At 47.2% G+C, this 19,825-nt stretch overlaps 9 non-coding genes across 9 annotated transcripts; 1 reads left to right on the top strand and 8 right to left on the bottom strand.

Moving 5' to 3' along the window:
• Positions 1 to 897: 897 nt before the first annotated feature.
• TRNAS-GCU (transfer RNA serine (anticodon GCU)) lies at positions 898 to 979 on the bottom strand. The gene has a single exon. It is a non-coding gene; the product is annotated as a tRNA-Ser (tRNA).
• A 531-nt stretch (positions 980 to 1,510) lies between these two features.
• Positions 1,511 to 1,592, bottom strand: TRNAS-GCU (transfer RNA serine (anticodon GCU)). The gene has a single exon. It is a non-coding gene; the product is annotated as a tRNA-Ser (tRNA).
• Positions 1,593 to 2,094: 502 nt separating this feature from the next.
• TRNAM-CAU (transfer RNA methionine (anticodon CAU)) lies at positions 2,095 to 2,166 on the bottom strand. Its single transcript has one exon. It is a non-coding gene; the product is annotated as a tRNA-Met (tRNA).
• A 3,323-nt stretch (positions 2,167 to 5,489) lies between these two features.
• On the bottom strand, positions 5,490 to 5,563 carry TRNAI-AAU (transfer RNA isoleucine (anticodon AAU)). Its single transcript has one exon. It is a non-coding gene; the product is annotated as a tRNA-Ile (tRNA).
• An 837-nt stretch (positions 5,564 to 6,400) lies between these two features.
• TRNAV-CAC (transfer RNA valine (anticodon CAC)) lies at positions 6,401 to 6,473 on the bottom strand. The gene has a single exon. It is a non-coding gene; the product is annotated as a tRNA-Val (tRNA).
• A 1,130-nt stretch (positions 6,474 to 7,603) lies between these two features.
• Positions 7,604 to 7,677, top strand: TRNAI-AAU (transfer RNA isoleucine (anticodon AAU)). Its single transcript has one exon. It is a non-coding gene; the product is annotated as a tRNA-Ile (tRNA).
• A 668-nt stretch (positions 7,678 to 8,345) lies between these two features.
• Positions 8,346 to 8,418, bottom strand: TRNAR-ACG (transfer RNA arginine (anticodon ACG)). The gene has a single exon. It is a non-coding gene; the product is annotated as a tRNA-Arg (tRNA).
• Positions 8,419 to 14,760: 6,342 nt separating this feature from the next.
• TRNAV-UAC (transfer RNA valine (anticodon UAC)) lies at positions 14,761 to 14,833 on the bottom strand. Its single transcript has one exon. It is a non-coding gene; the product is annotated as a tRNA-Val (tRNA).
• Positions 14,834 to 17,086: 2,253 nt separating this feature from the next.
• Positions 17,087 to 17,160, bottom strand: TRNAT-AGU (transfer RNA threonine (anticodon AGU)). The gene has a single exon. It is a non-coding gene; the product is annotated as a tRNA-Thr (tRNA).
• Positions 17,161 to 19,825: the final 2,665 nt, after the last annotated feature.

Raw genomic sequence — 19,825 nt, 5'->3', positions numbered from 1 at the left:
AATATACAGCCTTGCCTTACTCCTTTCCCGATTTGGAACCACTCTGTTTTTCTTTGTCCAGTTCTAACTGTTGCTTCTTGACCTGCAAACAAATTTCTCAGGAGGCAGGTCAGGTGGTCTGGTATTCCCACCTCTTGAAGAATTTTCCACAGTTTTTTGTGATCCACACAGGGTAACCAGGCAAAATAAGTTGAAGTATGCTAGTTTAGTGGGCTTCCACATAAGAACATCTTCAAAGCAATAAGTACAGGAGAACAGGTCCCTCTACACCTCACCTCACCCTCCCACTCCCCGCACTTCCCTCACCATCCTCCCAGTCCCAACTGTATCACATTTTTTTTCCCCATTTGATTTTTTTTAAGTTTTCTAATTATTTATGGTGCTTGCTGTTTCGAGGATTTTTATTTTCTTGTCACAGTGTAAGGACTCATTAAACAGTACTGTACAAAAAAAAAAGAAAGAAAAACTTTCCTAAGATTTTTGTGTGTTTTCCTCCTTGAATTTGCCAGCTGAATTCTGATGCAGAAACCTTTTTATTTTACCATATTCATTTCATTTTCTCCTGCCTTTCAAACTTAATTCCTTTGCTTGTTTTTCCCATAAAGTGCATGCGACTGGTGTCTTTATAATAGCAACATGCACTGCTTTCAACATGGATTTACAAAACATTCAAGCTAACCTGATCTAAATTTAGTAACTCATGTAGAAGTGAAAGTTGCTCAGATATGTCCCACTCTTTGTGACCCGGTGGACTATATAGTCCATGGAATTCTCCAGGCCAAAATACTGGAGTGGATATCTTCCCCATATAGGAATCAAATCCAAGTCTCCCTCATTGGGGGTGGTGGATTCTTCACCAGCTGAGAACCACAACAGAAGGTCATAAACTCAACCAGACGACGAGGATGGGATTCGAACCCACGCGTGCAGAGCACAATGGATTAGCAGTCCATCGCCTTAACCACTCGGCCACCTCGTCTCACAGGAAACTGTAACTTCTGAAAACTTTTAACAAATATTACTGTTTGGAAAGCCTTATAGTTCCACGTTTGTGCCCAGTACCATTCTTCAAACTGCAGGCTTTTTCAGAGAATTTACACAAAGAACGGGTTCTTTCCTCCTTCCTTGGGAACACTTTGATAGTCTTTTAACCTGCTGTGTTTCCAGCTTTAATTCTCATTCTTCTTCAGTACTCACATTGCCTCACAGTCACGGTGAAGTTTTTCTCCATTTTCTGTAATCTGATTCTCCTGCGTTTTTGAACTTAACTCCTTTCCTTCTGTTTTTCCCACAAAGTCCATGCGATTGGAATCTTCATAAGTAATAAATAGCAATGCGTATTGCCTTCAGGAAGGATTTACAAAACATTCCCGTTAACTAGAACTATAGGAGTGAAAAGTAAGGCATGGATATCTCCCCCACACAAGGAACGAACCCAAGTCTCCCGCATTGCGGGGGGGTGGTTTCTTCACCAGCTGAGCCACAACAGGCGGCCATAAACCCAACCGGACGACGAGGATGGGATTCGAACCCACGCGTGCAGAGCACAATGGATTAGCAGTCCATCGCCTTAACCACTCGGCCACCTCGTCGCACAGCGAAAAGACAAGGGACAGAGACAGTAGGAGACTCGCGGACCAGTCCTCAGGCAGAAATCAAGAAAAAAAAAAAAACAAACAAAAGTTTTTTCTTTCGAGTGTAAAGAAGATATGAAACCTAACCTTAACTGGAGTCAAGTGTGTACTTTATTCCCTGGAAGAAGTAGTGCTGATCCATTGGAAACGAACGGTAAACTTATCAACTATTCCGAAGTAAGAAGGACCAGAGGTTTGCCTCTCTTGGAAATGAGTGAGGAGGGCCGGTTTTGCTATTACACCCTCACCCCCTCCCCCCACCCCGGCCCCAGGGCCCCCGCCCAGGACAAAAGAAAAGAAAAAGGACGGGAAAGGAAAACGCTTGCTGGTTTATAATGATTAGGAACTAGGAAGGTTCTAGAAGTGGTGAACGGAGAAAGGTGCATCTGTAAGCTGATGAACTGTGTTGTGCCTGTGATGCTCGAGAAACGAACTGGATGGAAGTCACGAAAAGAAAGCCTAGCAGAGGATGGTTTCGATCCATCGACCTCTGGGTTATGGGCCCAGCACGCTCCCGCTGCGCCACTCTGCTGACAGATGGCCTAGCTCGGCTGCTCTTTCCCTACCGTGAGTACCATGAGCAGCGTACCATTTCCTTGTACAGATAAATTTTGGTTTGCTTACAAAATCGGAAGAATAAACCTCCCAGCAATAAGAAGATCAAACTTCTACGACTTATTGTACGCGTAAAGACTCAAATCACTTTCAGAACTATTGTCCTAGGCAAGAAAGAAAAAAAAAAGTCTTACCATAGGATATGCTATATGACTCACCTTCTGCGAAATTCAAGAGCAGGCACTTTACCTGGCGCTAGAAATCAGACAGCTATGAGCTTGCAGGAGGCAATATTGACTGGCGAGGGGGCATAAGGCGATTTTCTGGACTAATTGGCATGTCCTGAGCCTCGAGCTGGGCGGTGGTCACGTGGGAGTAGTATACCTCGGCTAAGTTCATCCAGCTCAATTTACACGTAAGCTCTTTACATTTTAAAATATCCTTTAATAAACTGTTGGGGAAAGGGTCCCACAGAGATGTAATAACCTAAAGGAAAGGAGAACTTGGGGGTGGGGGGGCAGGGACTAGAGGCATCAAGGGACTGAGAGGGGTGGCTCCGGTGGACTCAGGTGCTGGGCGGGTCCCACTGGTTGGTCCATCCAGTCCCAGCCTCTGAGGCTCTGCCAAGTGGCAATCATCACCCGGCCACCAAGGAGGACGACCAGAATTGACCAGGGGGGAGGCACCGGTGCAGCAGGTATGTGTTCCAATGCCCTGCGGGTGACAGCCAGGCGGTGACGAGAAAAGAGTGTGCGGATCGCCCACATCTTCCAAGGCTCCCGCCCCCTCATCAGAAGGCGCCCACCTTCAGCTTGCGGGCCTGCCAGAGATCAGAATGCCCGTTTTGGTGACGTCAGCCCCTCGGCACTCCTGGACTCAGGCCCTGCTCTCCCAGCAGAGCCCTCCTCTCCCACAACCAGCCCTGACACACACACACACACACACACACACACACACACACACTGACACACTCACACTGGTACACCGAAGAAGACCATGTGACCGGCGCTGGGGCCTGTAGCCTGAACCCTTCACATAGGTTGACCCAGCTGCACTCTGGAGCCCGGGCCCGATATCTGCACACACCGCTTGCCACAAGCAGCAGGAGGCCCCATGTTTCTCAGAAGGGCGATGCCAACTGCCCCTGGGACAGGCCGCTGCACTAACCAACCTGCCCCTCTCTGCTCCCCTGCAGCCTGCAACCCCAGAGCACAAACCCACAAACCAAAGAGGCCTCAGCTTCCCCCTCTTCCTCCTCCAAAGAGTGGAAAGGCCTGTTTCCAGCCAAGACAAAATCACAAGGGTCAGACGCATCCTCCTGCCTCAAAGAACCAGAACCTGGCAAAACAGATCAGAAACACTTTTCCAGACACCAAACATCAGGCAAAGAAGGATGGTAAATCCCGGACAGAAAAGAAATGAATGAGCGATTTTGCTGGGAACTGACGTGAGATCTCGGATTGCACCCGAGTTTTTACTGCCTTGAGAGAGTTTCCAGGCCCCAGTGCAGGCAGAGGCTGGTGAATTCTCTGAGTTGAAGTGTCGGGGCGGATAAAGTCCGGGAGACCAAGACAGCTGGAGACGGCAGGACAGAGCACCGGAAAGGAGAGAGCCGGGAGAAGAGGAAACTCCAGGAAGCTCTCCACATGGGCCTTAACACTGGTCAGCGCATACAGGTAGGGAAACTACACAAGGCTGGGGAAAGAACCCCCACAGTGATCAGAGAAGTGACCATGATACTGAATTGTCCTTTGAAGTCAGAAGCAATCATGGGAGATGCACGGCTGTCAACTGATGACAGGAGTCCAGATTTCATTCCTGGCCTCAAAAAAAAAAAAAAGTCAGTCTTGTGGTCTTGTGTTTCTTGTTCAAAGTGGACAAAGTGCTCCAGACATGTAGGGAGAGGAAGTATTCTGAATCAATCCACCACCTTGGGCAGTCTCTTTCCATGTCTCTGAAGACCCTTTAAGATGTGGGTCTTCAGAGACATGGAAAGAACAACCTTTTCAGAATGCCTCCTTACTTTGTATCTCCTGAGGATCTGAGAAAGGGTGTTGATTGAGCCACTACTTTGGGAAGACAATTTAAAATCCAATACGCTTTTGACAAAAGGTTGCCAGGAATCTTTTCCACTGCCCCCGCCCCCACCTCCCACCAAATTGTTCGCGTTAGGCCACCATCTGACCCTGCCCGGCTCTCTGTCCTCATCCATTGGTCCCAGAGGAAAGAGAACCCCGCCTGCCTGGAAAAATGTTGGGCTTGTGGTAAGTGGAGAGCTAAACTGGATAACGAGTGGGTAAAAGGTATGTGAGGGTGGTGGATTTGGAACACGTTGGAGGACTCTAACTGTCTCCTTACCTGTCTCCTGGGAAACCCATCTGTGGGTCAAGAAGCAACAGTTAGAACTGGATGTGGAACAAGGGACTGGTTCAAAATTGGGAAAGGCATAGGGCAAAGCCCTGCTTATTAAACTTCTATGCAGGGTACGTCATGTGAAATGCCAGGCTGGATGAATCACAAACTGGAATCAAGATTGCCAGGAGAAATATCAACAACCTCAGATATGCAGATGATACCACTCTAATGGCAGAAAGCGAAGAGGAACTGAAGAGCCTCTTGATGAGGGTGAAAGAGGAAGAGTGAAAAAGCTGGCTTAAACCTCAACATTCAGAAAACTAAGATCATGGCATCCGGTCCCATCATTTCATGGCAAACAGAAGGAGAAAACTCCAAAATCAATGCGGACGGTGACCGCAGCCACGAGATTAAAAGACGCTGGCTCCTTGGAAGAAAAAGCTATGACCAACCTAGACGGCGTATTAAAAAGCGGAGATGTAACTTTGCCGACAAAGGACCGTACAGTCAAAGCTATGGGTTCTCCCGTAGACAGGGACGGATGTGAGAGCTGGACCATAAAGAAGGCTGAGCGCAAAAGAATTCGTGCTGGAGAAGACTTGAGAGTTCTTTGGACTGCAAGGAGATCAAAGCAGTCAATCCTAAAGGAAACCCACCCCGAGTATTCATTGGAAGGACTGTCGCTGAAGCTGAAGCTCAAACACTTCGGCCACCCGATGCGAAGAGCCAACCCACTGGAAAAGACTGAAGGCAAAAGCAGAAGGCGTCGGCAAAGGACGACGTGGTTAGCCAGCATCCTCCAGGAGACAGTGGAGGGCTGATGAGGTTGGCGTCCCGACGGAACAGCCACAACCGCAAGGGGACCCTACGCACGATCTTCGGGACCGTGTAGTTGCCTCGGAAAACAATTGGCAGCCTCCCGGAGGAGGTGATCAAAGAGGACAGTGGCCCGTACGGGGATCGAACCCGCGACCTTGGCGTTATTAGCACCACGCTCTAACCAACTGAGCTAACCGGCCTCTGTCTGCGCAAGCGCTCCTCTCTCCTTCCTTTCCTCTTAACGCCTCTTCCTCCCCGCATCCCCCTCCAAAGTGTCAAGTTCCAACTGACACTTACTGTTGCTTCTCTTAAGAGAGTTTCGTCATTGTCGTTGCCTTCCATCCTTAGTCAAAAGAATGAGACGCTGAGACGCTTTCTCGGAGAAGAAAACCAAAGGAAAAGAAGGCACAATTGGTTTTCGGTCGTATTCCTTGACGTGAACGAGGAAACCGAAGTTTTTCGGAGGAAGCTGCGGCCTACGGCCCGGGGAATCCATGGAAGAATTTGCTGTTTTTGTGTAAAAGGCTCGCAGAAAGCGCCTTAAGCTGGGCTTGAGTGCAGGCTCTGCCGTACGAGATGGGATACGGTGTCTGAAGACGAGTCCGATGGGTCGGATCGTCGGTAGTTCCCCCAGGGTTACCGGTGAGGCTCGGTGGGAGTTCGGAAGCCTCCTCCTCCACCGAGTTTCTCGGAAGTTTCCTGCTGCTGCTGCTGCAGCTGCTGCGGCTAAGTCGCTTCAGTCGTGTCCGACTCTGTGCGACCCCACAGACGGCAGCCCGCCAGGCTCCCCCGTCCCTGGGATTCTCCAGGCAAGAACACTGGAGTGGGTTACCATTTCCCTCTCCAGCGCACGAAAATGAAAAGTGAAGTGAAGTCGCTCAGTCGTGTCCGACTCTTAGCGACCTCATCGACTGCAGCCTACCAGGTTCCTCCGCCCATGGGATTTTCCAGGCAAGAGTACTGGAGTGGGGTGCCATTGCCTTCTCCGGGAAGTTTCCTGAGAACGGTTCAAAATGCAAACCCCGAAGCACTTCTCCTGTTTCCGCCCGGTTTCGAACCGGGGACCTTTCGCGTGTGAGGCGAACGTGATAACCACTACACTACGGAAACTGGCTTCCTCTCTGCCTACTCATTTTCTTCCGCCCTCCAATGGTGTCCAATGGAGAAGGAAACGGCAACCCACTCCAGTATCCTTGCCTGCAGAATCCCATGGAGGGAGGAGCCTGGTAGGCTACAGTCCACGGGGTCACAAAGGCCCGGCTAGCCCAAGCTGGCCACACCGAATCGGTTTTCTCTTTCAGGAAATGAGCGACGTTAGTGCGCCCTCCTATCACGACCAACAATGCTCCAGTCAATGAGTCACACTAAGCAAATACTACCTCTAAGCGAAGAATTCCTTGCCAGAGGCAGAGCAGACGTTGTAGGCAGCGTCCGGGTACGGTAGACGTCGGGAAACTGCTCGATTTTGTCTTGTGTGGGTTTGTGTGACCTTAGGAAGTTCTGTGACCACCATCTCTCGAGTGCCAGAAAAGGATTGCAATGACTGAAGTTGATTCAGTGATCCTGGTTGAAAAGTAAGCGAGATTCAGTGTCCTCGAAGTCTAGCAGCTGCCCATTCTGTGACGGGCAGTGTTTGGCTGATAGAAACCGAGGGGCGGAGAGGGGCAAATGCCCACTGGTCTGCCAGGCAGTCCTTACTTGTCCCCTCTGACCTCAATTCTGCGCCACGTGAGCACAAATCAACCAGAGTCAGACTAGAATTGCTGTGGTCGGTAACATCCTCAAGGCACTAACACCGCTGTTGTAGATATCATCAGGAACATCCAAAGTCAGTTTGTTTCTCCGGGGCGAGCAGAGCTAACGAATCTCCGAGCCATGGACTACCTGGGCAGAGAACGGCAAACCGGAAACATCCTGAATCCTGACATGTCAAGAGTCGGTGATCGGTCCCAGATTCTTTGGTCTTCCGCTTAAAACAAACAGAGAGACAAACAGACAAACAACAACAACAACAAACACCGCTAACTGACAGACCAAGAGGGAGTGGACGTGAGGCTCGTCTCCCGCTCCCTCGCTTGGCGCCCTTTGGTCCAAAGGGCTGCTGTCCGAGTTTGGCTTTGTATGCAGAGGTCGCAGCAGGTGTTTGTTGGGTTCCGCGTGGAACAGCCCTCTGAGGACCACGAAAAAGTTGTTTAACCACGGCAAGTAGAGGCCTTAAGATGAGGAATGAGGTTTGCTGTGGCCGGTTAGCTCAGCTGGTTAGAGCGTGGTGCTAATAACGCCAAGGTCGCGGGTTCGATCCCCGTACGGGCCAAGGGGACTTTTTGCTCCTTACCACTCAAGGTGTTACCCGTTTGAACCCTGGACTTTGTATGTAACTTACTAAATTTAAAAAAAAAAAAAAAAAAAAAAACAACAACAACCAAAACACTAGAGTGTTACTCCTCCCTTTTGGAACTGTCCTACCAGCACTCTTCTGGAAGTCAGGGTGCAGGGCCAGCTCCGATATCCGGTGCGCATCGGCCTGGACCTTCTTGGATTTAACATTTCCTCAGTCAACGCCACTCTTCTTTCTATTCGGAAGGGGGGAGGGTGGTGGTGAAGGGTAACCCAGTGGGAATAAGGTGTGAAGAAACCTGCCGAGCCTTTTCCCTTCTTACTTTCTTTCTCTTTCTTGTTCCCCATCCTCCTCTTCTTTTTTCTTAAAGCCTCTTTGATGTGCAACTCAGTGCAGGTGTCCCTGTGTGGTCCTTTCTCCGTATTTGCTGTGGGAGATGGAAACCAGAAAATGCTTGATTGTGGATGTTCCCGTGATCGCCTTTGGAGGGTCCTCCGGACTCCCACAAGATGTAGGATGGCCCCACGGGGTAACAAGAAGCAAGGCTGAGCGAGCTTTTCGTAGCGCTGGTGAGCCGCCAAAGCTTGAGGAGTTTGGGCGTGGTTCAAGTGCAGGAAGATGAAGACGAGTTGTCAAAAAGGTTTCGAGCCAGCCAGGAGTCGAACCTAGAATCTTCTGATCCGTAGTCAGACGCGTTATCCATTGCGCCACTGGCCCCTTGCGACAGGAGGACTTAAGCGTGTCTGTGTCAGCGAGGCCTCCGAAGTCGCTGGTTCTGCTATGAAGACAGAAATAACCCCGAAACTGACGACTCGCACCGATTCACTTCATTTAGGGTTACTGTATGTACTACAACGTTGTTTTCCATGTCTACATTTTGGATTACAAGCAAATCTAACCCTTAGAACATTCCACACATGCTAGAAAGAAGTCACTCCTTGAAAGCAAGTTTTCTGCTGTGAGTGCTCCTGGTTAATTTCTGCTCTCTGTCAGTCTGCTGTGCTTCCCCCTTCTCATCTATTCTACACATCTTTGGGGCCCTGATGATGTGTCTGCGGATGGTTACTGACTGCCCTGTATTCTCCTTAACTAAGTGTTATACAATAAAGTACATTTATTTGGTTTGGAAGTGCATTTGGCCGTAAGAATCACATTCTTCTCCTCTTAGCGTTAAAAGAGTAATTAATACTCCCTAAGAGGGAGAATCGTGGCCAAATTCTATGATAAATCATGCATCGGATAAAAGCATGCAGAAGTCAATGGTAAAGGCAAAAAGAGGCAAGAAGGCAGGAAAGGTATACTCAAAGGTGCAGAAATCACATTAGGCAGAGACTGCTGGGATTCAGGAAATGATTGAACACCACATAAAATTTAAACAGACAGACATGCTCTCTTTAGATCCCGTGGTTATATGCTTCTTTTCGCTTACAAGTTGGGCATAAGGAACACCTCTAAATATACAACTGCCCTGAGAGAAGGATTTTGGGTGTTGAGAGAGACAGGGCATAGTAATGCTCTTGATGGCACACACTTGGAATCCAGAGTGCAACGCTTTCTCACCCCAGCATTGCCATCTTTTGCCTAACTGGCCTTTGCAATAAAAGACAGGTGTACAGAAACTGACAGAAATGTGAAGATTTATGCAGAAAGCTTTGGGAAGTTTTATCTGAAGGAGTGATGATGGAGGGCAAGTTTCGAGGTTGAGGAGATAGTAACTAGGAACAGAGGTGGAACAAATAGCATATTCACAAATCTCTGGGAAATAAGAGGACAGGGTGGTGGGCAGAGAGGGGGGCAGTGAAGTGTGAAATGAAGCTGGAGACATAGGAGAGGCCATGGAGAGGATTTCAGGGCGTAAGCTTAAGGGTCATGTCATGAAACAGGTCTCAGATGTTCAGGTGGTAGGCGACCCTTTCAGAAACACTGCTTTCTGCCTTTCATCCATTCGTCCTCTCAACGTTCACAGAATCTGAGATCTAGTCTCATCTAATCTGAGTAAAAGTCGGCTAAAATTTCCCCCAAATAGCGGAGAAACCTCCCAGGCATTCAAACCACGCAGCCCCCTTTAGCCCGCAACGGGCAACAGCGGTGGTCCCCGTGGACAGCCCGGCCAACCCGCCCGACTCCCTCAATTGGAATTTCAGGGATCTGCCACCCCCAAGTGCTGAACTGCACTGGCGCAGAGGCAATGGGAGTTCAGACATGCAGGTATCACTTCCCTTAACGGGGAGCCCCCGTTCTGCAGTCTGTACTCTGGTGTCAAGGGAAATAATCAACAAGCAGTCTATACCGGGAACAGAAGAAAAAGTGTGAATCAAGCCAAACTAAGGACGATAGCCCTGTGTGAGCGTCTGTCGCTAATTCCGAAGAACGGCTCCGGGGAAACACGGTGTTCAGCAGTTTTATACCTTGTCTACTTATATAGATTGATTATATATATTTATATAGGTTGATTATAGTCTTTGCAGCCAAAGATGGAGAAGCTCTATACAGTCAGCAAACACAAGATTGGGAGCTGACTGTGGCTCAGATCATGAACTCCTTATTGCACTATTCAGACTTAAATTGAAGAAAGTAAGGAAACTCATTAGGCCATTCAGGTATGACCTAAATCATATCCCTTATGATTATACAATGGAAGTGACAAATAGATTCAAGGGATTAGAATCTGATCGACAGAGTGCCTGAAGAACTAGAGGTTCTTGACAAGGTTCAATGTCAAGAACGGAGGTTCGTGACATTGGACGGGAGGCAGTGATCAAGACCATCCCCAGGAAAAAGAAATGTAAAAAGGCAGAATGGTTGTCTGCGGAGGCCTTACAAATAGCTGAGGAAAGAAGAGAACTGAAAGGCAAAGGAGAAAAGGAAAGATATACCCACTTGAATGCAGAGCTCCAAAGAATAGCAAGGAGAGATAAGAAAGCCTTCCTCAGTGATCAATGCAAAGAAATAGAAGAAAACAATAGAATGGGAAAGGCTAGAGATCGAGTCAAGAAAATTAGAGATAACAAGGGAACATTTCATGCAAAGATGGGCACAATACAGGACAGAAATGGTATGGACCTAACAGAAGCAGAAGGTATTTAGAAGAGGTGGCAAAAATGCACAGAAGAACTATACAAAAAAAGATCTTCACGAGCCAGATAATCATGATGGTGTGATCACTCACCTAGAACCAGACATCCTGGAATGGGAAGTCAAGTGGGGCTTAGGAAGTATCACTATGAACAAAGCTAGTGGAGGTGATGGAATTCCGACTGAGCTATTTCAAATCCTGAAAGATGATGCTGTGAAAGTGCTGCACCCAGTAGGCCAGCAAATGTGGAAATCTCAGCAGAGGCCTCAGGACTGGAAAATGTCAGTTTTCATTCCAGTCCCAAAGAAAGGCAATGCCAAAGAACGTTCAAACTACCACACAGTTGCACTCATCTCACACGCTAGCAAAGTAATGCTCAAAATTCTCCAAGCTAGGCTTCAACAGTATGTGAACCATGAACTTCCAGATGTTCAAACTGGATTTAGAAAAGGCAGAGGAACCAGAGGTCAAATTGTCAACATCTGTTGGATCATCGAAAAAGCAAGAGAATTCCAGAAAAACATCTACTTCTGCTTTATTGACTACGCCAAAGCCTTTGACTGTGTGGATCACAACAAACTGTGGAAAATTCTTCAAGAGATGGGAATACCAGACCACTGGACCTGCCTCCTGAGGAACTGTATGCAGGTCAAGAAGCAACAGTTAGAACTGGACATGGAAAAAGAGAGTGGTTCCAAATCGGGAAAAGAATATATCAAGGCCGTGTATTGTCCACCTTGCTTATTTAAGGTCTACGCAGAGTACATCATGCGAAATGCTGGGCTGGATGAAGCACAAGCTGGAATCAGGATTGCCGGGGGAAATATCAATAACCTCAGATATGCAGATGACACCACCCTTATGGCAGAAAGCGAAGAACAAGTAAAGAGCCTCTTGATGAAAGTGAAGAGGAGAGTGAAAAGTTGGCTTAAACCTCAACATTCAAAAAACTAAGTTCATGGCATCTGGTCCCATCACTTAATGGCAAATAGATGGGAAACAATGGAAACAGTGAGAGGGGGCTCACTCTCACTGTTTTGGGGGGGTCTCCAAAATCACTGCAGATGGGTTGCTGACTGCAGCCATGAAATAAAAAGATGCTTGCTCCTTGGAAGAAAAGCTACGGCCAGTGTAGACAGCATATTTAAAAGCAGAGACAATACTTTGCTGACAAAGTTCCGCCTAGTCAAAGCTATGGTTTTTCCAGTAGTCGTGTATGGATGTGAGAGGTGGACTATAAAGAAAGCTGGGCACCAAAGAATTGATGCTTTGGAACTGTGGTGTTGGAGAAGACTCTCTCTCTCGAGAGTCCCTTGGACTCCAAGAAGTTCCAACCAGTCTATCCTAAAGGAAATCAATCCTGAACATTCATTGGAAGGACTGATGCTGAAGCTGAAGCTCCAATATTTTGGCCACCTGATGTGAAAAACTGACTCATTGGAAAAGAACCTGATGCTGGGTACAGTTGAAGGCAGGAGGCGAAGGGGACGACAGAGGATGAGGTGGTTGGATGGCATCACCGACTCGATGGACATGAGTTTGAGCAAGCTTCCAGGAGTTGGTGATGGACAGGGAAGCCTGGCGTGCTGCAGTTCATGGGGTGGCAAAGAGTTGGACTCGACGGAGCAAGTGAACTGAACTGATTCCTTGTCAGAACAAAAAAACATCAAAAGTGAAATGGCACATTCCTTAAAGTTTTCCAAAAAAAAAAAAAAAAAAGGCAGATCAGCCAGTACACATCAGATCAGTCTGGCCCCGGTACCTGGGAAATACTACTAGTGTTCACCTCTCAGGGAGAAAAGCATTTAAGCTTTACCTTTAAAACAGACAATTTTCCCCCCCATTCATTAGGCATGAACACATGTAAGCTAGAATGACTTCCCCATACCTCAACATGTGACCATTTCTTTCAGAACCATCAAGTAGAAATACAGATTTTATTTTCTCAGGCTCCAAAATCACTGTGGATGATGACTGCAGACACAAAATTAAAAGACGATTGCTCCTTGGAAGAAAAGCTATGAGATACCTAGACAGCACATTAAAAGGCAGAGACAGCATTTTGCCAACGAAGATCCCTCTGGTGAAAGCTATGGTTTTTCCAGCAGTCTTTTAGGGATGAGAGAGTTGGACCATAAAGAGGGCTGAATTTGGAACTGTGGTGCTGGAGAAGCCTCTTGGGGGTCCCTTGGACTGCAGGGAGATCAAACCAGTCAGTCCTAAAGGAAATCAACCTTGAATATTCATTGGAAGGACTGATGCTGAAGCTGAAGCTCCAATACTTTGGCCACCTGATGTGAAGAGCCAACTCACTGGAAAAGACCCTGATGCTGGGAAAGATTGAGGCCAGGAGGAGAGCGGGGCGACAGAAGATGAGATGGTTGGATGGCATCATCGACACAGCGGACATGAATTTGAACAAACTCTGGCAGACAGTGAAGGACAGGTAAACCTGGCGTGCTGCTGCAATCCGTGGGGTTCCAAAGAGTGGGACACGACGTAGCGACTGAACAGCAGCCACAACGGAAATACCGTGTGGGGTATTTTCCGTGGTTTTTAAATTTAAAAAGTCTGTGCCTAAAACACAAGCGGCACCGAGTCAACATACCATTAAAACACTTCCCCCTATCCTTTCTCACGTCTGAGAAATCCCTCACACAGCCGGGCCAATCCAGAGAGCGCTGTTCATGGTCCTGACTCCGGGAATAGTTCTGGTTTCCCGGGGGCGACGCGGACCTTCTCCGCCTGCCGGTCGCGCGCTTCCTGTCGATCTCGCGGCCGAGTCCCCGAACCGTCCGAGAAGAGCCGCTGCTGGCCCAGATACCCTGCCTGCGAGGGCCCCCAGGCCCCGTTCCGTGTATGTCTGTCCCACAGCCTTGTCTCGAAACACACACGCAGACAAACGCACCTCCGCTCCATTCCGATCTCAGCCGGGACCGTTCTGTGCCTAAATGGAACCGTCCTTTGAACCCGGGGAAGCGACGGGTCTGTGCGACGGAAGGACAACCCGCGGCAGGATGTGACCGGTCCTCCCAGGCAAGCCTCGGTGGGTGGGTAGTTGGGTCCGGCTGCAGACGACCGCGTGCTGCCGGGGCTACCGGAAAAGTCGGCGTCGACCGCGTGGTGGAAACATTTGAGCAGAGATTCGGATCCAGGCGGACTACGGAATAATTCCCTGAGGGTACTGGTGGGGATCCGCAGGCGGACCCGGGGAACTGGGAGAAAAAGGAAAGGACAGTGAGATTAAGCAACGGTCTCCACCCGACACAAGATCTCCGTGTAGTTTCTGGGGACAGGAAACTTCTGATTCACTGCTTTCATCCCCTCCTCCATTCCTTTCCACCTTCTGCACACACAGATTTTATGTCGAAGGTTCTTGAAAATATTTCTGGTAAGGGGACGGGGGAAGGAGGGAATTGCCATAGATGGAAGACATCTGGAAACCTGCCCCATTGTTTGGTCTGTTGGTTTTAGCTTCTTGTTTGACTGATTGGATTGCATTCTTTCATTGATTCACTTGTACTGCTGTAGGCCTACCTCAGTTGCTTCGGTCCAGTTGCTCGCATTTCAAATCATTTGCCCATAGGCTACCAGTGAAAGCGAAAACAATAAAGCTTGGTGAAGAAAATGTAGCGAAATACTTCCAAGTATTTGAGATGAGCGACTCTTTGTTAGGCCAGAAGGAGCACTAAGCGTCCAGGACATAATAAGCACTAAGCTACCCCCGTACCTCACAAAAACCGAACCCCCTTTCCCTCAAAATTGCACTGGGAGAGAACATTATAATCGACACATTGTAAAGCTGCTGGAATCAGAGAAACGTCAAGAAATGTTGAAATAGAGTAAGTATTTTAAAAGGCCGTCGGTGAGAGCACGGGTGCTCTGAGGATACGTTGGAATCGGGAACCTTGGACAGGGCAGCAAAATCCGAAGGAGATCTCTGCACGTATTTCTATGAGAGAGCAAAAGCCGGAGGCTCGAGCTGTTTCCGCCCGGTTTCGAACCGGGGACCTTTCGCGTGTAAGGCGAACGTGCTAACCGCTGCACCACGGAAACGCCACGCCCCTGGGAGGCATTACAAGTCCCATAAAACAGCATCCTCGGTCCCTTGGTCGCTCCCCGCGTCCCACTCCGCCACGCCCCCAATCTAGCAATTTTGAATCTCTCTCTCTTGCAGAGTGTTTTCACTCGCGGTGCCTTGCTTTCCATCGTTTCAAAACCTTTTGCTAAAAGAATAATATCGAAACTCTACGGCTCATAACCAAACCTAACTCAGCGGAGGGGGTGGTTTAGTCGCTAAGTCGTGTCCGACTCTTGCCACCCCCATGGACTGTAGCCTGCCAGGCTCCTCTGTCCATGGAATTCTCCAGGCTGGACATCTGGAGACAACCCACTGGAGTGGGGATGTTCCCGACCCAGGGATCAAAGCCGGGTCTCCCGCATTGCAGGCAGATTCTTTACCGCCTGAGCTAGGAGGGAGCAGGGTCCAAACACATTCCCAAACATCAGGCAGGGTGTCCTCGGGTTCCAAGGGCATTTGATTGGGAGCAACAACCCGATACTGTCCTGTGCCTTTGATTTCCACCTCTCTTCCTCATCGTTGGAGCCAGAACACAACGCACAGGGTCCTGAAGACCGCCGAACTTCCGAGAGGGCCTAGCTAGTCTGGAGGAGACTGCTGAGAGGGGATGGGATGGCCTGTGCTCACTTGACTCTCAGAAAGGAGTGCCAAAAGTAGTGTAGTGTTTGGGAATTCAAGGGACTGGACTTTGCGCCCGAATAAGTCGAGGTGGGAGTCATCAGTCAACTTATTACCCAGCGTCACTCACACTGTCCTGGAACGACTGTGCTTTGAGCGATCTGAATCTGTTCAACAGATGCCTACCTTGCCTCGCCTTTGTTTTCCTCTTCATTTCACCTGACCTTCCTCATTGTATTTTCCCTCTTCCCAGCACTTCCCTGGAGGACCAGGAAGGTGCTCAGCAGAGAAACTGTAGTCTTTCATTAAATTCCATGTGAGAAATTCCTGGTTTCTCTGCATCAGCTCTGCGTTGGCATCTTTCACAAATAGCAGCGTTGAAAGCTCCTGCTCTCAGCAAAACTGAAACTAGGATTGGTCACAGCGTTGCAGGAAACGGACTAGAGAGACAATATTTCCCAATCAGCGAGTTTGGGATTTAGTTTCCTATACTTTGATTAGAAGTTTATTTTAAAGCCAGTAAGGAGTAGCCCCACAATGTGCCCAATCCCGACCCTACCAGATGTCCTGAAAAATTATGCAAGCAGCGGGTGGCAAAGGGCCCTTTGAGTGACGGGACCAGTGAATGCACAAAGGCTTTTCAGATCAAAATGTACTTTTTAAACAGCTGAAGTTCGTAAACAAAGAATGCTTTAAAAAGTCAGTTTGCCCACACCTTAGAAAAAGAAAAAAGGAATATTATTTTGTGTATTTTGTCATTGACTATTTTATATCCTCTTATAGATATAACCTTAGATCTTCTCCTTCCAAAATTTCCAGTATCGTCAAGAGTCCATTTCACATCGAAAAGAGGGAACAGTTATAACACAACTTGATTTACACTACCGTCATTTATATCAGAACGTCCTTCCTCTTCTTTTATATCTTTTGATTTCATTTCATTCACTAAGGACAAGTGAGTCAAAACAATGCTGGATTCACTAGTGATTCAGGAAGACAGCGGCAACATATGAAAGTGCAGAACTTGAAAACACACTCACTGAATTAGACCAGTAAGTCCCTAGCCTTGCTTCATGAAGTATCGTCCACGGAACAGTAGTGTAGAGGCTGAGGTTGTAGAAATGCTGACTTTCAGGCCCCTGTTGCAGAGGCAGTCGTTTAAAACCCTCATTATAATGGATCACACCAGGTCATTCATATGCTCATAAAATTCTGAGAAGCGTGTCTGTAAGGCACTAGTGAAGTCGGTGCCAAATATGGGTGGTGGGAGTTGGCGGGGGAGGAGGTGGCTCTAAAGTGGGACAGGGCAATTCAGTGGTTCCATGAAGAAAAACAAATGTCTCCATTGTGGTAAAAGTTCTCGGAGGCAAACACAATTGAAGAGATCCCACAAAACCAAGCTGGCAACTGCTGAGACCTGATTTAAAATGCGAAGGAAAGACCAAGAGGCATTTCTAATTCTCATCTCAAGATGTCTGATGTCTGAGAACCACCTTTTTATGGCTACCAGGAGAGCATAGGCAGTACTCCGAAGTACTCAGGGGCTTGATGGGAGGTAAACAAATTCCACTGCCTAACTTGCTTTGCTCTATTTAAAACAGTGTTGCCTGAGGCCCCGCTGGGATTTGAACCCAGGATCTCCTGTTTACTAGACAGGCGCTTTCACCAACTAAGCCACGGAGCCAGCTACAGCAGACTGTTGGTTCCTTATATTATTTGAAGTTCTCACTTTCCTGGCTCACCAAAGCATTTCTCAAGAACTTGAGATCAACACAACAATCTCAGGACTATTTCCTATTTCTCAAGATTTCTATCAACTCTTCTACCTTCTCTTGTCTGAAACTGCACAGATGTTTACATGCTGAGCCAAGACAAGAAACACCTTCTGAACCTCTGAACCCTCGAAATCAATAGCCAAATTGTTTGACTTTTGCACCTTCCTATGGGAGATACTAATACTCCTCCCTTTCGAATCTGTAAAAGGAAGACGATGGTGCTCATCAGTCTTGAAATGTAACATGAAATGGAGCACTCGAAAGGGCTTCACCACATCTTTTGCTGCGCTCACTGTCGAACAGCAGTATGTTACAAGAGAGGAGCGTGCCTGTTCATATTTATTTTAGAGCAATGTGGACGGTAAAGGCATGCAAAAGGGAAAAGGAAGGTAAGAATTCAGCAAATGTAAACATGCAAGAATGACTGACACAGAAATACAGACAATGAAAACTTTGGTAGACATGTCTGACATTAAAAATGTCATAAAGTTCTTGACTTGTCTGAGTTCCTAAAATAGACACTTAATGCATAAATATCAGAGAACAGTCCTCTCCTCTGAGCATGAGGCAGTATGCAATGATGCTTTAGAGCTCAAACTCTGATGTCAGACTCCATTGAGTCTTTGTTTCAAATCTGTCATTATACTTGTGACTTTGAGAAAATGTAAAACCTCTATTTATTAGTTTTAGTTACTCGAATTCTGTGAAGAGTGCTGGCAGGTAGTGTAGATGATTTCTAGCCTCCATCCATAAGACTGCTACAAGCGTTCTGTATCTAGGCCGCATAGACACTATTGCTTCCACAGGTGCTAGTGAATAGTGTCAGGAAGCTGCCCGTATCTCTTGCAATGAGAGACTTTTGTGTTTTTTTCCCCAACAACTGTAGCTTCTCGAGTACTTCTGTAAAGGTAGGTCACATTTTCCATTTATTTCTATTTGAAGAACTCCTTCATTGCAATCACATACTGCTGTAGGATTTAAATTTTTCTGTCCAATGTGATTTACCTCTCCTATGGTACTTTATCAAGTATTTCGTGAATTAATGGGAAAACTAAGTTAAGTTAGGAACCACCTGCTGTTAAGCACTTGAGAGCACACAGACAAATAAGAATAAAAAAAAACACACACACAAGAAAACAAACCCACCCAACATTAAAGTAACCTTCGATCTCCGAGTTCGAAAGAGAAGGGGTGAGTAATATAGCCTGGGCAAAGTACGATCTCTGTGAGGACCCCACAAAAGAACAGTGAACTGGTCATTGTTCTGAAAATCTTGGATTCTGTCATGGGAACACAGGGCAAGATGGTCTTGCCCTTTATAATGGGCAAGATGTCACAAAGAGCAGTGGTTAAGATGTTTATTGACACAAATGGAAATATTTTAGGGCCAAGCTGGGGAAGAGAACATTTCAGGTGTTATTTGAAACTTTGTGAGGGAAACTCACCAAACTTCAAGTTCAACATACACCATATAGCTCCATTTCAGATGTCTTTTACAGGCTGAAGACAAATGTCATTGGTCTGATTTGCATTTCAGTGTGGGAATGGGACTCTGGGAGAATAATCTGCAGCATGTACCATCTTGCCCAGATCACCATGTAAATGTCTCTGCATGTCCTTCACCAAAGAAGACATCAATCACATTCCTTCAGCTTTTAAGAACTGCCTGTCATGGACCTAGTGCCCACTGGGCATTTGTCTCAACTCTGATTTAAGTGGTGGGAAACGGACACGTTTCCTATGCGAATTTTGAAACATAAATTTTCACTTTGGAGTATATTTAGAAAAGTTGCAAAAACAATAGAGTTTCTTTATACCCATTTCAGAGTTTCCTTTAATTCGCTTCTCAGGTTACCACGGTACCTTTATTAAAGCCAAGAAACCAACATTGATACTTCAAGAGTAACAACACTCATGTATTTGTGTGTGTCACCTCTGTTCTTACACTGATGTCTTCCCCCCGACCCACGGGATCCCACGTTGCATTCAGCCTCCTCTGGTCTGTGATTGTTTCCTGGTGTGGGTGAATTATTTTTATCCGGTGTTTTTATGACTATCTTCCGGTCTAGGTTTGTCTGATAGTTTTCCCGTGAAGGCCTGGGGCTACAGGTTTCTGGATGAGACCACAGGGATGAAGTACTTGTCCCATCACTTCCTATCAGATGTTACTTGATAGGAGGATAGCTTGCCATCAGTGATGCCAACCTTGATCATTTTGAAGGTAGTGTGTGCGTTTTTCTCCCTTGTGAAGTTTCTTCCTATGTTTTCCTACTTCTTCCTGGATATTCAGAAGCTAGTCAGTCAGGATGGCCCATATTCGAGAAGGGAGAGGTTAAAGCTCCATCTCCTGGTGGGTGGGTGGGGAATAGTGTCTTACCTTAGTTGGAATGCATCAGTAAGAAAAATACACCCCTTTTCCTGTATTCATTGAGTTACTTATTTAATCACTAATGTATAACAGTATGGACTCATGAATACATAGTTTATACTTAGTTTGGGTCATTATCTCAAACTATAGTCTTTGTCGTTCAAAGTGTTTCAGGTTTGGCCATTGATGGCTCTTTCCATCTCATA

The sequence above is a fragment of the Odocoileus virginianus genome, unplaced genomic scaffold (assembly GCF_023699985.2).
Source record: "Odocoileus virginianus isolate 20LAN1187 ecotype Illinois unplaced genomic scaffold, Ovbor_1.2 Unplaced_Scaffold_29, whole genome shotgun sequence".
Lineage (NCBI taxonomy): Eukaryota > Metazoa > Chordata > Mammalia > Artiodactyla > Cervidae > Odocoileus > Odocoileus virginianus.
This window is presented reverse-complemented; position numbering and strand designations above follow the sequence as displayed.